We start from the raw sequence: 21,014 nt of genomic DNA on the forward strand, positions 1-21,014 counted from the left end.
CTGGACAAAATTGTCTCCTGAAAATTCTCTCAAAAAAAACTATTCTTATAATTAGGACTGGGCTATAAACAATACAATATTGAGATTGCAATATAATTAATGTAAATAATGATGACAAGCTCTTGACATTTTTTCTCTACATGGATTAATCTATAACAGCCCATCACACGGCAGAAATAAACACCACAACAGCCAGTCAGTGCATGTCACTAACAGGTCTGCATGTTCTGCGTGTCTCAGTGTGAAAGAGTTGCATACAGTAGTTTTGTCTACTACACAACTCAAACACACGTGACATTCATTGTATTTTCAGTGTCTACCGTCTCACACTATGGAGGACATGAACACATGAACTTCATCTCCAGAGCTGTTCTGAGAGTCACTATATATTAAAAATATTTATTTTTTCATCCATGTTTTAATTTACACAGTTGTTTTGCAGCATTATTGTTGTAAATGAAATGTTAGGTTTTCAGTTATTTGCTTTTTAAAATATTGGGTTAACTGTTAAAGTTATTTAAATTTATTTAATTAGACAGAATTTGATGATAAATCTGTATTAAACCATAAAGCAAGAAATCCAGAATTTAGGATAAAATAAAATGTAATTTATGCATTTTAATTATTATCTTTAATTAAAAGATAGCTACTCTGTAGAGCTTAATTGGGAGCAAACAAGTTAATTATTCTCATGGTCTAGCAAACTTGTTAAGCATTTTCTTCTCCATTAAATTAATACTGTGATATGGTATGATATGGAAAAAAATATTGTGATAATATTTTTGGCCATATTACCCAACCCTACTTGTAATTCTTTTTATCTGAAGTGTATGTGTATGTTAAGTGTATAATGACATGTAGTTTTTAGTGTAGGTTGATAATTTGATGAATATGGTCAATAAGGTCCAGGTACACTTTAGTTAAAAAAACGAAATGCTCTTTTGCTGTTAAATAATGACAATAAAGAACATGTAAGCCCTATTAAGACATCACGTAGTTATGAAATAGGTCACAATGTACAATAAGGTTCACAAATGTGCATAATACATACTTGTTTAAAGATAAATTATGTTAAGAAAGAGTCCACAAACATTAGTAACACACTGGTTAATGTTCAGATGTTCCCACTTTACATTGAGCTTAACAAAAACTTATAAAAATGCTGTATTACTATTATGTAATATAAATAACATCTATACATGAATTTGTACATCAATTAAAACTTTACCTTTTATCGCTGTTTTCATACAGCCTCGTCTCAGGTGGAAAACAACATCCTGAATATACTGCATTCATCATAATATTATTTAAAACAGCATCTCTGCCAAGTTCAACAATATTCAATCTAATTCTAGCTCTAAAATGCACTCAAAGACAGGTTTATATACCACAAGATATCACAATATTACTTTAAAACACCATACTACAAGGTGATTTACAGTGTTGGGGAAAGTTTTTTTGTTTTAAGTAACTATAGTTAGCAATTTCTAGCAATTAATGTTATTATAATTACATTACTTAGTTACTTTTTATGGAAAGTAATGCATTACGCTACTTTTGGGTTACTTTTTAAATATGGGCAGGGCTTGATTGTTTGTTTTTAATATAAAAAAAGTTCTTCATTTACAAATGTAAAAGCCCTTTCACAACAAAAGTGAAATGAATACGCCTCAGGCTGAAGGAAATGTAAATGTATGTCTTTACAGTAGAGGGCGCAGCTTAAACAAATTGCATGAAGAATATGACGCAGGAGAAGAAAGTTCAACATTATACAGCAATTAAACATAAATGTGTCATTTTTGCTTAGTATGGTTGAATTGAATCATAAAAGTCAGTAGCAAAGACACTGGTTAATAAAATGGGATTTAAGACATAAATGGTATTTGTCTTATTTAACAGATTTAATTATTGCAGGTTTGTATAATATTCTGAGTTTGCATTTGACTTTTTATTCATTTTGAAGAAAACTGAATCTCTTTTTGTGCAGGTGAGATGAGTAAATGCAGGTTTACCTTCAATCTAGAACAACAGTATAACATTATATTCACAGCGCACACAACGCCTCTGCACTTACTCCCAATTTCTCTCAACATACAGACAGGAGAGCTCTCAGTCAGTACACGGGGAACAAAGTAACTGGCGTTACTTATTTGAAAAAAGTAAAAACAAATAAAAAAACAATGCGTTAGTTATTTACTAGTTGCTTAAAAGTATCTGATTACATAACTCATGTTACTTGTAATGCGTTACCCCCAACACTGGTGATTTTGTCTTCAAAGATAATTTTATAAACCTAAAATATGAAGTCATGAGGAAGCCAACAGCTTTGAAGGACAAATTATTTTTAAAAAAATGTACAGAGAGAGCATGGGACAGGAGGCACAACAAATATTACTCTGATAAGTCTTCTGATAAGATCGCTTCTTAACATAGATTAAAGCTTTACAGAAAAGAGAAAAAACAAAAGGGGTCATATTCACATATTTTGGAAGTGTAGGAGCCTGCCAGCATCAAAGGGCATTACCACCCCAATGCCAGGTGCTTGTGTTTCCATCATTGTCCAAAACACTCTGTTACAATTGTGTTACCTGGGCATTGAACAATACTTCGTTTAAAGCAAACGTAACACTTTGCTTTTAATGAGCTCAAAATCAGGATCAGACAACAACATTCTTTTTTCTTCTTCTTCCAAATGGCTTCTAGCAAGCTCAAGTGTCTTCATTCTGGCTACTCTCTATCTGAGAAGTGAAGAGATTTCTGATCAGCTTCTGCCATTTCAGAAAATAATTTCTGCAAATGGATTCTCTCTCTCCTCTCTCTCTCTTGTCCCTCTTCTCAATTGCCCTCTTAGTTTTGATAGGACAGCATTATAGTTGCCCAGGTTTTGCAATGTTTTTCTAATTGTATTTCAATGGATTCATTGTGTTGAAAGATTTTATGAAATCCACAGGTTCATCTCCTTGAAAGTCTACAAAAGTAGGACTTATATGAGCTATTCTAAGTCTATGATATTTATCGTGTAATTAAGCAACCTCACTGATGGATTTCAGATAAACACAGGTGTATTATTTTAACACACTTAATTAGATTTTATAGTATAATTCAATATATCGCATGCAAATAAGTTAAAACTGTTTTAGTTATTTTTTTCTGACAATATTTTCTTACATAAAACAACATCAAATAAAGATAATTAATTCTGACTTTGACTGGTTTACTGCAGGGCTTTTCACACTGTGCTTAACCCCGTCATCATTGTTCTAAACCCTGCTTTTAACATTTACATTTATTCATTTAGCTGACGCTTTTATCCAAAGCGACTTACAATTGCTATATATGTCAGAGGTCGCACGCCTCTGGAGCAACTAGGGGTTAAGTGTCTTGCTCAGGGACACATTGGTGTCTCACAGTGGATTCGAACCCAGGTCTCTCACACCAAAGGCATGTGTCTTATCCACTGCGCCATCACCACCCCTAGTAGTTTTAACCCAGTAGTAATGTAGAAGCAGGGTTAGCACCACTTTTTCCCTCTAGTTTGAAATAGTGTTCCAGAACAGGGTTAGCACCGCTTTTGCATTATTAACCCTGTATTAAAATGCCAAACTTGTACAGTGTGAAATGATGCAGTGCTAGAATGTTACAGTTAGATGCTTAGTAACCAGCAACCAGTTGTGTGCCTCACATTCACTTGCTTTGGACAGTTATAGAAACACTGTGTATTGTATAAACAGTCTTTTCACCATTTGAGGGGAAAACTGTCAAATGGTGAGAAAATGGTTAGTATACTGAAGTGGAAGAATGTAAACACATTGCATGCTGCGTTCATCCAATCAATTACACTAACACTACAAATATGCAAATAAGAAAGTTAACTTGGAGGTTAGGAATGTACATTGTGAAACATCAGTTTATGAATACCCAGGATATATTGCTAACCCAGGCTGTCTAAAAGGCTATCAGGGCTCAGTAAGCATAAAGACCACCATTCTAGATAAAACATGATATATAAAATAAATTACTCCAGAGCACACCACAGACACCAGCAGATGGGAGAACGGATGAGAAGGAAGTAGAACATGAGGTGATGTGATACAACAAGCTCCACCATGGGTTATCATGATAGCAGAGGTTGCTGACATTGGGAAATTCTATACTACCCAGTGGTTGTAGATGGCAGGACTGAGTGAAACCACAGAAGCACTAATCTGGCAGCAGGGACGTAACAATTGCAGGCTACCACTTTTTGCATTGTGCTTCAAATGGAAAACTCAGAAACTTTTTGACATGGTAGAATGTATTGTTAGTAACTTTAAACACTGCAACAATCACAGTGATGTTACACCCAAACTATAAGAATATATTTATCAGATAACAGAAAAAACAACACAGACCTACAGTATATCCAGTGCAGTCATGGGAATTGCTCAAATATTGTGCTTAATCCTAAAAATCCCAGGTTCACTTTCTTGTCTTTGTTTACCATTCTCACTGACTGAACACAGACCTCTGTTGTTCCAGAGAGGCTGTTAGTGATTTGCTCTCAGGAGTAGTGACAATAGATATCTGATTTAACATGGTGTAGAGGCCCATTTACTTTGTCCAGGAGGCTTCATTAAGGCATTGACGCAAATGTCCAGGAAATTAAGCAATAGGGCAATAAGTGTGTGCGTGTGTACAGATGTGTGGCTACAGTAATTGTAGTCCAGTGCCAGAAAGTAACTTGACAATGAGAGCTGAAATGTGTAATTATTTTTCTCAGCCTGATGCTTCCTCAGTTAATAACAAATTTGGCAGCATCATGACACCAGAAATATCCCCCATTTTGTGAGATACTTGTAAGATAATGCAAATTACAGACCAATGCAGCCCCAAGAGACTGAGTAGACTGAGAGAGGCTGTGTGCAATGTGCAAACATCAATTCTTGTACTGCATTTAATCTGCATCACATCATCATTCACCTGATTCAGTTTCACCCAAACCACAAACATTAGCTCAAATCAATTAAAAAGCAGCTTCTCGCAGCCTCTTTATGGGTGCATGGAGCCAAACAGAAAATGTTACACTTTGTTTCTCTCTGCCTAAAAGGAACACTTCACCCCAAAATATATTTTTTTAAAATAATTTGCTCACCCTCCTGTCGTTGCAAACCTGAATAAGTTGCTTTCTTCTGTTGAACACAAAAGATATTTTGAAGAATGCTAGTAACTAAGCAGTTGCTGCTAGTCATAGACTTCCACAGTATGGAAAAAACACTACAGAAAAAAAAAATCTTCATTTCATTTTTTGGTAAACTATTCCTTTAAGATGAGTTAGACTTCATGTGGTGCTGCACAGACCAATGTGACTTGAAGCAATGCATGCCTGTTAGAAACTTTGTTGACTTGATATACCACCAACACTATGTCACTGTGATGATGCAACATGACCAGCATCAAGTTTCAAGATGGAATTCTTCCCGTTTGAAACTGCAGAAGTATAAATAAAATATGATAGATAGTCAGGGAAGTTGATTAAGAATGACAATATCATATGAAATCAAAGCATATTAATTATTTTAGGTTTTTTTTTTTCCCTATACACCTCCATTCCATTTTTATTATATGGAAATGAAGGAACGATACATTCTTGATGTCACAGAACTTTTTAAGGACCAGTTCTCATTATTAACTAGTTGCTTGCATGCATATTACTAGCATATTGGCTGTTTATTAATACTCATAAAGGACATATTAATGCCCATACCTAAACTTAACTACCTTACTAACTATTAATAAGCAGCAAATTAGGAGTTTGTTCAGGGGAAAGTCTAGTTAATAGTAAATATGTGTTCCCTAATCTAAAGTGTTAACAACTTTTTTATTAATAATGTTTCTTTTTATGCAGACTGCCACACAAAGTGTGAAGGAAAAAGATGGTAACACTTTATTTGAAGGTTGTTACAAGTTACATGTACTTACTATTATAATAACAATAAATTATGCATAATTACATGCAAGTAACCCTATACCAAACCCTAATCCTATAGTAAGTACATGTAGTTAATTAATATACTCAATACTTAAATGTATAATTACACTGTAACAAGGACACCTTAAAATAAAGTTTAACCAAAAAGACATACAGTATAGTTCATGAAGAGATCTTGTGAACCTGACATTTACACAAAGAGAGCTTTTCTTTTTTAATTCTCCAAATCAATATCTGGCACTCTGTGAACAGCAATGCAACTGATAACCTCTTTTCACTCAATATCTACTGGCATACAAGGAAAAAGAGTGGATACTTTATCTGTATGTATGTACTAGTATTTTCATTAACGTTTTGTTGTGGAATGTTTTATGTACATATCCTGGGAAAATATTTGCTTAACTAACATGCTTAAGATCAATTTAATTCTGAAGATCTTTAAACTAACGAGTGTTCAGAACAGCTACATATATACAACTAAACCACTAAATCAGTGAACTTTAGGTCATTATACAAATAGAACAAATGAATGCATGTTGGAATATAAGTTTTAAAATGAAATGCTGAGATTGTGAAATCTTCCAGAAGTTTTCCAAACTCTGAACGATAAACTAATAACTTTGGACAAATAAATAAACAAATAAAGCAAGCTCACTTCACTTGAACGTTGTGCTGTGCTCAGCTATTTTCTCTCTGTGTTTTTTCTTTCATGGAAGAAAAAAACAAGAGGTAATTTAGAACTTGCTGTTTCAAGAATGGTTGATGATTCGACTTGTAAGATCATAAGGCAGAGCTCACATTTAACTTGACCACAACAGAGAGTAGCATTGATGCCCTCAGGCTAGCTGGTGGCTGTACTTATTGAATGCTTTGGGAAGCAGCCAGTCATGGATTAGCTGATCGACCATGCCAGGTTTCAGCAACCAATAATTCACAGTAGGAAGAAAAGGGCTAAGCACTAGAATATGCCCATATGCCAGTGTTTCCCATTGACCCAGAGGGGGGTACGCAGCACTGTTTTGCTGTGGCATACGCTCCACTGAGGGGGTGCCAGGCACTGATGGTAGGCTGCCAGCATATTATAAGCTCCACTCATATGGACCTGCAGAGCTGGACTGTTATAGAGGGGAAGGCTTCTGTGCCAGCTGTCAATGGCTGCTACTGTTGATTTACTACTGTAGGTTTTTCATGAGTAAGAATTATCTGGGGCTCATTAAACACACACACAGGAAATGATAACTCCTACGTAAAGCTAGATGCTCAGGCAACTATAAGTTTAATTTCTTCCAGCCTCACTAAAGCAGCTCATTGTTTTTAATAAGTTTTATTATCTTTCTTAATCATATAGTTACAGTATACAGTCTGGTTAGAGACACAATAGTTACAAGGATGATTAAATACTGTACAAAGCAGCTGTTCCTTTTCTGCTCTCATGCTATTGAGACCACAGACAAACACTGACATCTGTTAAATATAACAGCAGACTGATTAAATTAAATCTGTGGGTTTTGTATGACAGATTTCAATCCTTTAGGTATATGATGACATTGACATTTTCATTCTAAGAAAGAGGGCATTGTGTGAATCACCGACTTGTTAATGGCTTTCTAACATGATCTAAACGCACACTTCTAGCTATATAAATAACACACTTTTCCAAAGCCTCCTAGTGTGTGTCACCCTGGCACCAGCTACATGCAAACTAAAATTACAGTACATTAGTAATAAAATTACTGATGTACTGTATGTAGAGCAGTGCCAGAGATTTCAATGTCTCATTAACTACTTGTACTGTACATGCCAGGTTTCAACCAGAAGGTATCAGAAACTGAAGCAAGTGCCTTGCTTGTTCCTATTAAGATGTTAAAGGTACCCCAGGCATCGCTATTGAAACAAACTTGGAACTAGGAACTAGGAACTCTTTTGTAATTACATGCAGGTATTTTTTTTTTAATGTTCATTTTAAAAACATGTATCTACACAATAATTGCATTGTACCAAATGTTTAATTTAAATGTAAGTACATAGTAGTTAAGGCCACCTAATATAAAGTGGGACGCAATTTGTTTTTAGTATAGAAAACAATTTTAAACACAGAATTTAACAAGCAGATACAAGTAAAGATGCAATAATTTAGTCAAAAATTGCAAATATGTTGAGGCCAAATGGCTGCTATGTGTGAGGAATAGACCCAGGAGGAATAGACCCAGAAATTTATAATTTACTCATCCTCAAGTTGTATGAATTGATTCTTCTTCACAGTTCCAGTTGCTGGTCCTCACTAACTTCCATAATATGGAGAGAAAAAACTTAGCAAGTAAAATTCTGAAGACAAGAGAAAAAGACAAGCAATTGAAAGAAACAGAGTTACTACTTTGTCAATATAGTCATGCCAAAAAGTAACATTTGCATCTTAATTCAACGAACAAGGCATTTGACCACGCTTCAGTTTTTGATGCCTTTGGAGTAAGAATGGGTTGCACATTTTAAAACACACATTTTTTAATTAAATATATAGGAATGCAAAGTCGGCATCACCAAAGCTCCTAAAAATATCAAAAGATGTTTATTATTAAAAAAACTACCACATAGCGTGTGACGTTTCGAGCACACAGGCTCTTCATCAGACAAATGAACAACACTGATATGCACATATGTTTGCTCTTTATTAAATATATATACATATATACATATATATATATATATATATATATCTACAAAGGATGGGCCGGTGCATCCTAACACAGGTACACATACTCATGCAGCCTCTTTACTCCCACTCTGTCTGAATGTATATATGATTAGTCTGTTTGAAGCAGTGGATAGGCTAATCACAACTGTAATCATTCAGATGTACTTATGAGAGTGTAATAACCCATAACAACTGCCCTCAACATCACCAGCAATATCCTGTAAACCTATTTAAGAGTCTGTACTGGGTATTACTCTGCTGTGCTGAGAGCAGAGCTTCTGTGAGCAAGAGTAATCAATTAATAAACAGAATATGAACCTTTTCTCATATGTCTATGTTGTATATTTTCTCATTGATCTCCGCAATACCAACCAGTATAGGCTCTAAACCGTCTATAGTATAATGAAATGAAAGAACAGAAGAATAGCAGAAAATATTATTTCTTAAGATTAGCTTTGTTATGAGATCCTGGTAGCTATTGCTATAAAAATCTGAATAATATTGGTGATCTTGATGAGACACATTGATCAATGGGAGTTTATACCAAGGAGGCCTGTAATATCTGATGGGTACTCAGTTCAAGATATCAGCTTAGCCATAATAGTAAAGTCACTAATCACTCTAGAGCCTCAGGAAAATAACATCCCAACAAGCTGACGGTGCTCATTGTTTGACGACACGGTTAGTACTGGCTAGTATTGGTATTATATAAATATAATACCATTTCATGCTCTCAAGAGTCATCCAAATGTCAAATAATGGCATAGAAGTTTATGAAGATAATTCCTTATCAGAACACACTTTTTGAATAAACATTTTTTATTAAATTTTAAATGACAATTAGTGGTGTACAGTCACAAGTGTAGAGAAGATGTAGTGAAGTTAAAGTATGGTTACATTAAGCCAGTGGTTGAAGTGTAAAAAAGAATCGACGGTACTCACCCCCCCCCCCCCCCCCTTCTTATTTATTTATATATTTATTTAATTTTATTTAATTTTATATATAATACCATCTCATAATCTAAAACACATTCAGCCAGTGTCCATTATAAAACACTCTTGCTTTAAAGCCAAATACACACTGAAAGAATAATTTACTGACATCACTGTTCTCTGCATTATTAGTGCTTACTGGATCCTTGGACTTTCCAGGAGTTTACAAGTGATGTGATCGCAAAAGCTGCTTTTTTCATTTTTAAGGAATTGTTTCAGTTATAATGTACTGATTCATATTAGTAATCAATAATTAATTATTATTCTACCTCCCATGACATGCTCTCGCACCGCACACATTGACAACCCCTGCGGTAGACTGACTCCTCTTGCATTCATTCACGTGATTTGTCGAGATGAGAGGTGACCCCTCATGGTAGTGTGATTTATATTGTGTCATTTCTAATCACCCAGACACTGACGCTTTGACTCTGAGTCCCAGCAACAGAAGTGCCGGTATAAACACGATAAAGTGCCGGTACACTAAAGACTAAAATATAGAAGTGCCGCTACTGCATAGCGCTGCATTAAGGGATCTTTCACAAAAATAAATATAAATAAATAAATAAAAATCAATGAATATAAAGTAAATAAAAATGAATATCAACTGTCCACGTTAATTTATACTGAAGTTGTAAGTACTGAGTTCTATGTTTTTCCATCTTTTGAATTTTACTGATTGCAAACAAAACATTTTCACATTAAGGCACCTGAAAATGCTGAAAAACACTTTCTGTACACACACTTCAAAAATCTACTACTGTATAATTCCACCTTTGTCATTGTCATGAATCTGGTCTATGAACTACCGTTAACTCACCACCAGAGGTCACTCGCTCACCACATGGACTCTTGCACCACACTAACTGTTGCACGCCATCTCAGACTACAAATCCCATCATCCATTGCACTGATGACACACAGCTGATTGCACTGATCACACAGCTGATTGCACTGATCACACACCCTACATAAACCATGGACTTCCTCTTCCTCTCGGCCAAGTATTGTATAGCGTATATCACTCTCCTAGCGATAGCTACTCTACGGAGCCCACTCAGTTATCATGGCCTTGCCTTGCCTTGCCTTGCCTTGCCTGGCCTTGACTTGCGCGTTTGATTCTTGCCTGTGTTTCCTGGATTTACCCTTTGCCTTGCCATTCGGACTCTGTTTTGCACCTCTCTTGGATTATTGCTCGTGTACCTGGATTATCTCTCTGCCTTGCCCTGTTGGATATTGTTCGACGATCGTCGACCCACGCTTGTCCTAGGATTACTCTTTGTCTTGCCTGTGATTTTCCTGTTTGCCATTACATGAACCTTGCTTGTTTTGTGACCTCACCTTTGAATAAAGCTTTGCAAATGGATCCGCATGTCTCACGTCTTGTTCGCCCCATTACAGACATACTGTTTTTAATGTACACTGAAATGGTAACATTTAAATTAACTGGTTTAAGTCAGAAATATTATTTAATATTGCAGAATCAACTTAAATACATAAATTTTAACACCAGAACTATACGAATTAGAGGGATAGTTCAAAATAAAAATTTGTCGTCATTTACTAATTTTCATGTTGTTCCAAACCTGTAGAAGAATGTTGGTATCCAAAACGTTTCTAGTCTCCATTAACTTTCCTAGTATTTTTTCACCTACGATGGAAGTCAATGGCTACCAGAAACCCACATTCTTCAAAATATCCTATTTTTTTTTTTTTTTTTGTTCAACAGAAGAAAGAAAGTCATGCAGGTTTGGAACAAATTGAGGGTGAATAAATGATGATGAGCAAATGACAGAATATTCATACTATGAAGCATTCATTTATTAGTCATTTAGTCATTTAGCAGGCACTTTTATCCAAAGCAATCAATTGTAGTATTAAAACAACTAAAACAGATCCAAAACTAGAAGCTAAAACTTTTTAAATGCTATATATATATATACATACACATTTAACAAAAGAAAAAAAGAAAAAAAGAAAAATGACAAATTCATACAACAAAATTTCAAAACTTAACATTTAAATGAAAACAAAACATAAAGCTAAAAACAATTCAAAATATTAAAGAACAAAAGGAATAAGAGTATAATAATGACCACCAAACAACAACTACATACTGTATGTGTATGTACAACCACACACACACATATATATATATATATATATATATATATATATATACACACACACATTTATATATACACATTTATCAATTCAATATATATGTATATACATATATTAATTCATTTCCATGTGTTGAAGTACTAAAATAACTCAAATAAAACTAAAACTTCAAAAAAACCTATATAGACATAATAAAAAAAAACTAATAAAAAGACACCAACTTTAACTAAAATTAAAATAGATAACAAATGTAAATCAAACTATATTAGTTTATCAGTAATCCTAAAAAAATAACACTGAGCCAAACACATGCTAAAAAACAACAACTTACACATAGTAAGAAATGGTTATAAAAACTGAAACAGAAGTGAAACAAGTTGTAGGAAAGAGGAGAAATAAAAAGTGATACTTAGATTATTGTACAGTAAATATGGACAGTAAACGAAAGAAGATGCATCCAATGTTCAACTATGCTAAAAATAAATCTATGATTGCAGGAAGTGACATGGAAGGGGTAGAATGAGCTATTCATAAAGCACTGTTGACTTGCAAAACACTCTACATATAGTAATTACATGAATTCCACTGAAAAGTAGCCTCAGAAAGACTAGAAATAAAGTAAAAATGTATTGAAAATGCTTCACCAAAAATATATAAGCTTCACATTTAAACATTCTGGCTATCTTGTCTGTTAGGATTCCATTGTAAGTACATTAATGCATTTTCTTTCCCTTTTGTTAACTGTAGCTTCCCTCATGTGAAGCAGAGAACCTCAGTCCCTGACATTTCACTTCCTAAAACTCCATCGTATTATTCTTAACTCTTAAAACATTTCACACATGATACACTGGAAACATAAGGTTGACTATTGATTAACTACTTGTTTAGCACAAGGTCAACAGATTCCCAGACTGCTTGATATCATCTTTATTACGGGTGTCTGTCAGTGAGGAGATCAATGGAGGGAGGAGCGTGAATCATGTTCTCTTCACCCAGTAGGCGCCATATATGCTGTTTTGTTCAAAGCATGTCTGCACCAAATAAAACACTTTCTAGGGAGCCAAGAGAGTGAAATACAGTTGGCTTTCACAACTCTAATGCTGTGACCACTGCCTCGTTCAACTAAAACAAGCAACTGTACTTGTAAGGGAATACCTATTCCTACCCTATAATACTGGTAAATTAGTGCTAGCTCAGACTCAGGCACCCCCATGCCACTTTCTGGTCAGATCATTAGGTCTGTGGTCCCCATCTAGCTGCTTGTAACACGTGTACTCGTTATTTTCTCTCTCATCTCTCCTTTGCACTCTTTAATCTGTCCATACAATAATAAGTTTTCCATTAACGCCCTTAAATAACCTCAAAGACATTGCATTGATCCGGGAACAAATTATCATACTGTATGTGTAGCATATGTAAAAAAAAAAAAAAAAAAAGGGATAAAAAAGGAAAAGATCTACACCTTTGTCTTCCACACCTTAGCCTCTAGACAGAACACGTGGTCTGGAAACCTATATTGAGCTCTCAATTAAATTGCAGTCACTGTAATAGTTAAGTAGACTTAAATATATCTCACCCCGTTTGTTTTAGCCCCAGATGAATGATCATGCGGTGAGGTTCTATGAGTCACCTCTTTAAACACTGTGTAGTGGATGGAAAGTGTAAAATCGATCATTATCCAAGAAACGGAAGCCCTGTTGGAGGTTGTCAAGCCCCCAAAGATTTGCAATACATAAAGGCTGCTGTTACAGCTAGTGGTAAAGTCTATGATATTCTACAAAACAGCATGACAATGTCATCTATTCAGGAAATTTACAGCACACTTGTTGATCATAGTTTTCACAACATTATAAACTATGGTTCTTATTCACTAAGACTGCATATGCACAAATTTGTGCATTAAATCTGTGTATAAAAGTTTTCATGAAAAAAAAACATTACTCACCAAAACTGTACTAAAATAGATTTTAAACTACAAATGAATGAATGAATGAACTGGTTTTGAGAACAACACACTTGGCATTGCTCGAGGATCTTGCTGTGTCTTTTAGGCAAGAGCATCATATGTTTTCTGAGAATGATGAAAGACTGCCAAGGAAAGGTTGTGTGCAAAGGCCCTTATATGGAGATGGTTTGGGCGTGGTTTATGCAAATGAATAACCTTGGGCACTCATCCACTCATTTAGAATACTCCACAATTATTACCATTAGAACAAGGTTAAGAAAAAATTAATTGGTGTATGCATGTGCTATGAGTTAGGCTGAATTTTTTTTGTGAGAATTTCTCCTGTGTGTGCAGTATGAATACAAAATAATCCATACGATTTTCATAAAAATCAAAAAAAGCATCATAAAAATCTAATAACCACCCCCCCCCCCCCCCCCCCCCTAATTTTCAATTAAAATAAAATCAATTTTATTGAAACATTACACAAAAAACTAAATCTAATCTGTTTTGGTTGAATATGATATTTTTGGTTAAAATTCTAATAGCTTGTAACATATAGAAGACTACTTAGGCTACATATCACTTTATCTCCCGATAAAGTCTTGGAATGATATTTCAATGCTTAGTTTTATGATCAAAACATAATACAATATACAATGCAGTACAATGATGAATGAGAGGTAAACAAATAAAAAAAAGCCTGCCTTCCTCAAAAAAATAAAGCATTCCTCAAAAGCCTGATATATTTGATACTCACATTTGAGTATCAAATGTGAGTATCAAATATATATATATATATAGGCCTATATATGTATGTATGTATGTATGTATGTATGTATGATAATCAAGTATAGGCCTAAATTACTCAATTCGGTCCAGTAAGCAAGAAACAGTCCAGTGAGCAATAAACATTCCTCAAATGCCTGATATATTTGATATCACATTTGAACATTAATTTAGTAAAACTTAAAAACTTAAAAAAATTACTTCAGTCCAGTAAGTGTGCATCTTGAAAAAATACTAATAACATCAAAGTTATTCTTATATTCAGCCAGTGTTGTTTTAGAAACCACTGACTTTAACTGTATGGACAAAACAGCTGAAACATTCTTCAAACCATCTTGTTTTGTGTTCTGCAGAAGACAAAAAGTCATACAGGTAAATAATGAAAGAATTTGTAGTCTATATATTTTCATTTCTTCTAAAGCAGATGGACGGCTGGAGGTCTGGGCTCTCTTAGGTACTTTACATTCTTTCCTTGGGAATTAAAGAAGGTGAATCTGTATGAAGTCTCCAAGACTCTTATTGCTGACTGACGTCAAACTCACGTTGACATTAATTAAGCTGCTGTACGATCTCCTTGGCAACCTATCCTCAAAGGGATTCTGACCCATACAGAGGTGTTATGACCTTCATCACCAAACCCAAGATATAAGTATGGGCTATAGTCAGTGTCACTTTATCAACAGAACATGGATTACTAGATTGGATATCTAAATGTCTATTAAAGAATTATACAAATGTAAAAAAAATCAAATAAAAATTCTCTATTGGTGGACATTTATAAAAGCATATGTGTGTTGGCGCATTATTTCAGAGCACCTTTTGCAGAGGCAGTGATGTAATGGAGATCTGGGACACTGACCTTGGTTGTGGTTGTGTCCCTCACTGGAAGCCTGCTGCAGCAGCCCACGGCAGGCTTTTATGAATAAGCAAACACACTCAGCATTCTAATGCTGCCATGGAGACCTGATCCTAGCCAGAGCTTCAACCTCTTGGCTCCACCCATCACTCTAATCCCATCCAATCCACTGCTTCATTTCAATGAACAAGAGTGGCAGGGGGTCTGAGCTCCAGCCTACCTCCAGCCTGAGTTGATCTGAATGACATCTCTATGAAATGCAAAGAGCTCAAATACTGTGTGTGACTGCTGCTTTTTACACAAAATAATAATAATAATAAAATGCCTTGATGGGGTAAATATAATTCATATAACTACATAACATATATCACTATTTTTGCTTAATTAAAAAAGGTTACCCAACCATCTGCAAACACCATGGTGAGGTGTATCTTTAGAATGGAGGATGACTCTCCAACCTGATAAGATAAATGCCAGCCATTAGAATGATTAAAAAAGAGCCCGATTATGCAAAGCTGGAAATTAATGGGCAGTTGCCGAATCCTGTGTCTCTGGCTATTTGTGTGGTTAGTTCAAAGATTGAAAACACATAATCACAATCTCTCTCTTCCTTTATTCTTTCTTTATCAAATGTGCAAGAAGATGTAGTAACATTTCTGTTTCTATTTATGACTGTGTTGTTTTACTCCCATCAATTCTGTTCATTCATAATCTGGTCCTAAAAACAAGAATCAAACTATTTTAAACACCAAACCATTTTTGCGGAGCACTGTCTTCTTTTTCTAGAATAAAAAGAGCAGGAAAGCGAACAAAAAACGTCCCTTCATGAACATGATAACAACGTAGGGGCTTCTGTTTTGTATAATTTGTATTTCAGATTTTCCAAACCCACTCCATGTGAAGCTCACAAGCAAATCCTGGATCCACTACAGTTTGTTGAGTCAAATGAGCAAAGCACCTCATTAAAGGAAAAGTTCAGCCTAAAAAAAAAATTGTCATCATTTCATTCTGTCAACATTCTTCAGCCTATCTTCCATGTTCCACAAAAGAAAGAAAACAAGATGAGAACTATAAGAGGGTGAGGAAATCATGACAGAATTCACATTTTGGGGGGAACTATTCCTTTAATTTAGGAGTACTGGATAGAGGATACAAAATGTAAAAATTTGTAAATCTATATGGGGAGATTATTCAATTATCAATAATTCAGATGTATTGCAATGCCGAGATAAAACAGAAGGAAAATCTGTGCAACAGACAGAATGGTGATGTTCCAAAAATGAGACAACTTTGAAAGAGATGAACAAGCAATTGTGTTAAACCCTTGCGGGGATCATACCCTGCAAAGAGTACGAACACTATCTATGCTCTTAGAGGAATGTAGGACTTGTCCTTATCTATTCTCAGTAAATAGGGTTTCATCCCAATAGCTATCAATTCCATACCACAAGCCTTTCTATATTGCCCATAAGAGTCACTCAGTGGAAGTCACAAAGGTCTACGCCAAGCATTCAGAACCTATATTAGAAGGTTTTCATCCACATTTCCAATTTAAATGTAATGAGGCTACAGCAAGAAACAGGAGGTTTCACTAATAGAATCTAATTATTTCGAATCACAGTGAGTGGAAAAGTCAGGGCAAGTAACAAAATGGACTTCGCGAAGTTATTCTGTAGCATTTTTAATGATTAATTAAATACTTGACATAAGAGAACACACTGTAGTGTAAAAAAGAACATCAAAGGCATTCCACCTTTGAAGAAAAGTACTGTCCACTTTTGGTCTCTGAGACACTAAATGTGGTCCATGTTATCATTGATGTGATTGTTTTGTCACAGAACAGCCAAGCTTTAACACCAGTTCAGCAGTGCAGAGCTCAATACAGTAGCTAAGAATAGCACACTATTGAGTAAAACCTTTTTAGTCTATTCCTCTAATCTCTACCCACTCCTTTCATTCATTTGTTTGTTACCTATTATAATGACTGGTTTATTCATAACAATTGAACTGAACCTTTAGCACATTTACACACAATACAAAACCATGCATGCAGACAAAAGTAACAGTGTCTTCCACACTCCGATGCAGTGCAAGGAAGGTGCCGAATTAAATCAACCTGAAGGCTGATCCGGCTGTCAGAGACGGCGTGTCACAGTGATTACCCATCCTCTCAGTCTCTCTCTGTCTTTCTTTCTGTCTCTATCTCTCGCTGCTTAATCACAGCTGGGACTGGTTATCCCTTGCAGCTGCTTGCCAGAGGCTCTGACTGACTCCTGCCACCTCCCTCTGCATTACGGCCTTCATTCACACTCACTGGTAGTTTATCAGGCTATAACGTGGTTCGACAGTTACGGTAACGCTTGAAAATGTCTGAGAGACAGAACAGTCCAAATATTCTACTACATGCATCCTTTCAATTTGAAAGCCATAAAAAGCACTGAATATAAAAGCACTGTAATGACACAATATCTTCAGCCGTATTGTGCCAGCAATGATGAGCACTTATGTTTTCCTGCACAGAAGAACTATGCTGCAAAACAGTATAGACTTATCCACAATAACACAAAAGACTAATTTGTGGTTACTGGACAGAATTTCCATCCTCAAACAATACTTTGCAAGCATTTAATAGAAATAATTGTTCTGTAGAGGCTGTTGCAGAGAGATTATTCATATGGGAGGTTTCTGAATAGTAATTCTGTGGCTGTCACAAAGGCACAGAAAACACCTCACACAGGTGGCAGTATGAATTGTCCTGAAAAGAAATGTAACTCATCAACAGGTTGAAATAAGCATACAGCCTCACTGTCAGCCTCTATGAAATTGTGTTGATACTAACTACATTATTACTATTATTTTAGACTACCAAAACAGCTTTTTTTCATGAAAGGCAACTTTAGAAAGGCAGACGTGGATTTTGGGAGTGCAGGTGTATCACAGATGCAAAGGCCCAATGTCGTAACTGTCACTGGAAATGATGCTGTAGAAAAATACAAATTTCTCATGGAATAATTGTGACCCTGGAGCACAAAACCAGTCAAAAGTAGCACGGGTATATTTGTAGCAATAGCCAACAATACACTGTATGGATCAAAATTATCAGTTTTTCTTTTATGCCAAAAATCATTAGGATATTAAGCAAAGATCATGTTTCATGAAGATATTTAGTAAATTTCCTTCCATAAATATATCAAAACATCATTTTTGATTAGTAATATGCATTGCTCAGAACTTCCTTTGGACAACTTTAAAGGCGATTTTCGCAGTATTTAGAATTTTTTGCACCCTCAGATTCAAGATATTCAAATAGTGCATCTCGACCCAATATTGTCCTATCCTAACAAATCATACATCAATGGTCATCTAAGTTTATTTATTCAGCTTTCAGATGATGTAAAAATATCAGTTTAAAAAAACTGACCCTTATGACTGGTTTTGTGGTCCAGGGTCACAATTAAACATGTCCCCTGCATCAAAAGGCCTGTCCCTTCGTTGTTGAATTAAGCATGTTTCAGCACCACGGACAGCGAGCAGCGATCGAGTCCTGTGCCAAATCAACCAGTGAATAAGCAAAACACGCCACCCACTTATTCACCAGCTTATCTGTGCCTCCTTCATTTAAACGACACCTTACAAGCTCTCGGTAAATGTTTGACCATTAATTACGCAAAGCAACACACACGCGTAAAGAACACGGTAAACTCGCTTCCTTATCAGCACACAGCAACTATACACAGTGTGCCATTGTCTTCGTCGCCCGGGAGCAATCCATTTAAGATGACAGCGGGAGCTCGAAAATTAACCTTAATGTCAAGTTTATGGCGATTAAGAGGGCACCCTGTTGAAGCGCGCGCAGAGTGCTGTGCAAACAAGACCAATGAGCGAGGGAAAATACTCTTGTGAGAGATTAGCTGAGAAAGCACCGCTGCCCTATTAGAGTTACTGAAATGTACTCAGTGTGGTGGACGTGAATGAACACCTGGCGGAGCAGCTCTACATTCAGTTCAGAGAGACGCACCTGCGCGCTATAGAGTGACGCACGCACGTTTTGTGCATTGACACAGTAACCTTGGATCAGCAGCAACATTTAATTTCCTCCGTAAGATCAGACCAGAACAACGGACTTTGCGTTGATCGGGCTAGGAATAATTTGAGACAGCAGGAAAGGAAAAGTTTACAAGCCTGTCTTATTTTTCACCCTCCAGCTGCCTCGGAAATGAGATGACTGCAAAGTTGGCACCACCAACAGATGCGAAATGCGGAAAAAACCGAATACAATATGAAATGCACTAAAACATCATCACCGCGTTACTGACCCCAGTTACCATGACGACTGAGTAAGAAGAGCCAACTCTATTCAGCGAAAACGAGAGATCCAGATCATAAAGCCCTACCTTGCATTCTTCCATGCACGTCCTTACTGAGTACACATCCCTCTCGTATTTGTCTGCCATCATCTCAAATTCCTCATATTTCTCCTGCGCGTGCAGGTCATAACGCTGGTACGCCTGAACGCACAGACTGCACCTGTTTAGGTCGCCGTCCACGATCACGTCAAGGCTGCAGTTCAAATTGTCCGGACTTAACGATCCGTCAAGCAAATCCATAAGAGAGTACGAGTTACAAAAGGAAAGGTACAAATCGCTTATGTTCCTCCACCGCGTCCCCTCCGTTTGCGAAAGGCCCCTGCACAAGTGGTCAGCGTCGACAAAAGTGAAGCAGTTTTCAGACAAACCATCCGGGTGGCAAGTTCCTAGTTGCCACAAAGGTTTGGTAGAATTGACTACAAAAATATCATCTTCATTTCTTGTGAGGCTGCTGTGTGTTGAAGGGAGGTCGGGTCTGTGGTTTGCGCTCATGTCCACTGAAGCTAACTTGTCTCGGGTCCTTGTCAGTTTGGCCTCGGCGCAGAACCACAGATGATCCGAGAGCAGCACGGTTAGAAATAAGAGGGACGCTAAGGACAATCGCCATCGCTGGGCCCTCTCGGAGTCGGTGAATGGCTTCTCGTTCTCGCGGGGAGCACACCAAATTTTTAAACCGTCATCTCGCTGCCGACACTTCCAAGCACCGCTGGTCATATTTTGGGAAAGCGCAGCTCTGGCTGACTCCACCGTGGGGGCTTTTCTGCCACAATAGTCATTGACGGGAGGTCTGCCTTGAGTTTTGCCCACTAAACGATGGCTGACGAGCGGTCGTGGCTCACCTCCGCGATTAACGATCAGTTGCTGTGTTCAGGGGGATTACTGCTTTCATTGTCGAGTCCCCTCTCCCCGCGCTTCTCCGGAGAAAAACCCAGCTATCTGTAGCAACATGTCTCTCCCTGCTCGTCTGTCATGGGTTCCGCTCTCCCCTTTTGTGCAGAGCCGCTACAGCGCGGAAAAGCCCGTGTCTGGCCGCTCGCTCTGGTGAAAAGCGCAAGGGCTCCTCGTTTCGAAACGCCGAATCTCGCCTCCTCGGTCCGACAAGGTGGGATCTTTTCTCGCGAAACGATCCACACTCATTTTGGCCAAACGTTAAGTTGCCGCCATGTTCGTTTTGAAAGAGTTCAGAGGAGGGTCATTTGCGTCAGCTCATGCAATGTGATTGATCCATCACAGCGACCCGGCCGATTTGCAAACTGTTCAGGCTGAGCTGATACACCGTA

The 21,014-nt window shown here is 36.7% G+C and overlaps 1 pseudogene across 1 annotated transcript in view; it reads right to left on the reverse strand.

The window, feature by feature from the left end:
- The window catches only part of LOC306874250 (NALCN channel auxiliary factor 1-like), a 78,473-nt pseudogene extending 58,025 nt beyond the window's left edge, over positions 1 to 20,448 (reverse strand). The window contains exon 1 of the transcript in view: positions 19,762 to 20,448. The product of the transcript in view is annotated as an NALCN channel auxiliary factor 1-like (transcript). The remainder of the gene's footprint in view (positions 1 to 19,761) is intronic.
- Between the last annotated feature and the right edge of the window lie 566 nt (positions 20,449 to 21,014).

Source organism: Barbus barbus, assembly GCF_936440315.1.
Source record: "Barbus barbus genome assembly, chromosome: 8".
Classification (NCBI taxonomy): Eukaryota; Metazoa; Chordata; class Actinopteri; order Cypriniformes; family Cyprinidae; genus Barbus; species Barbus barbus.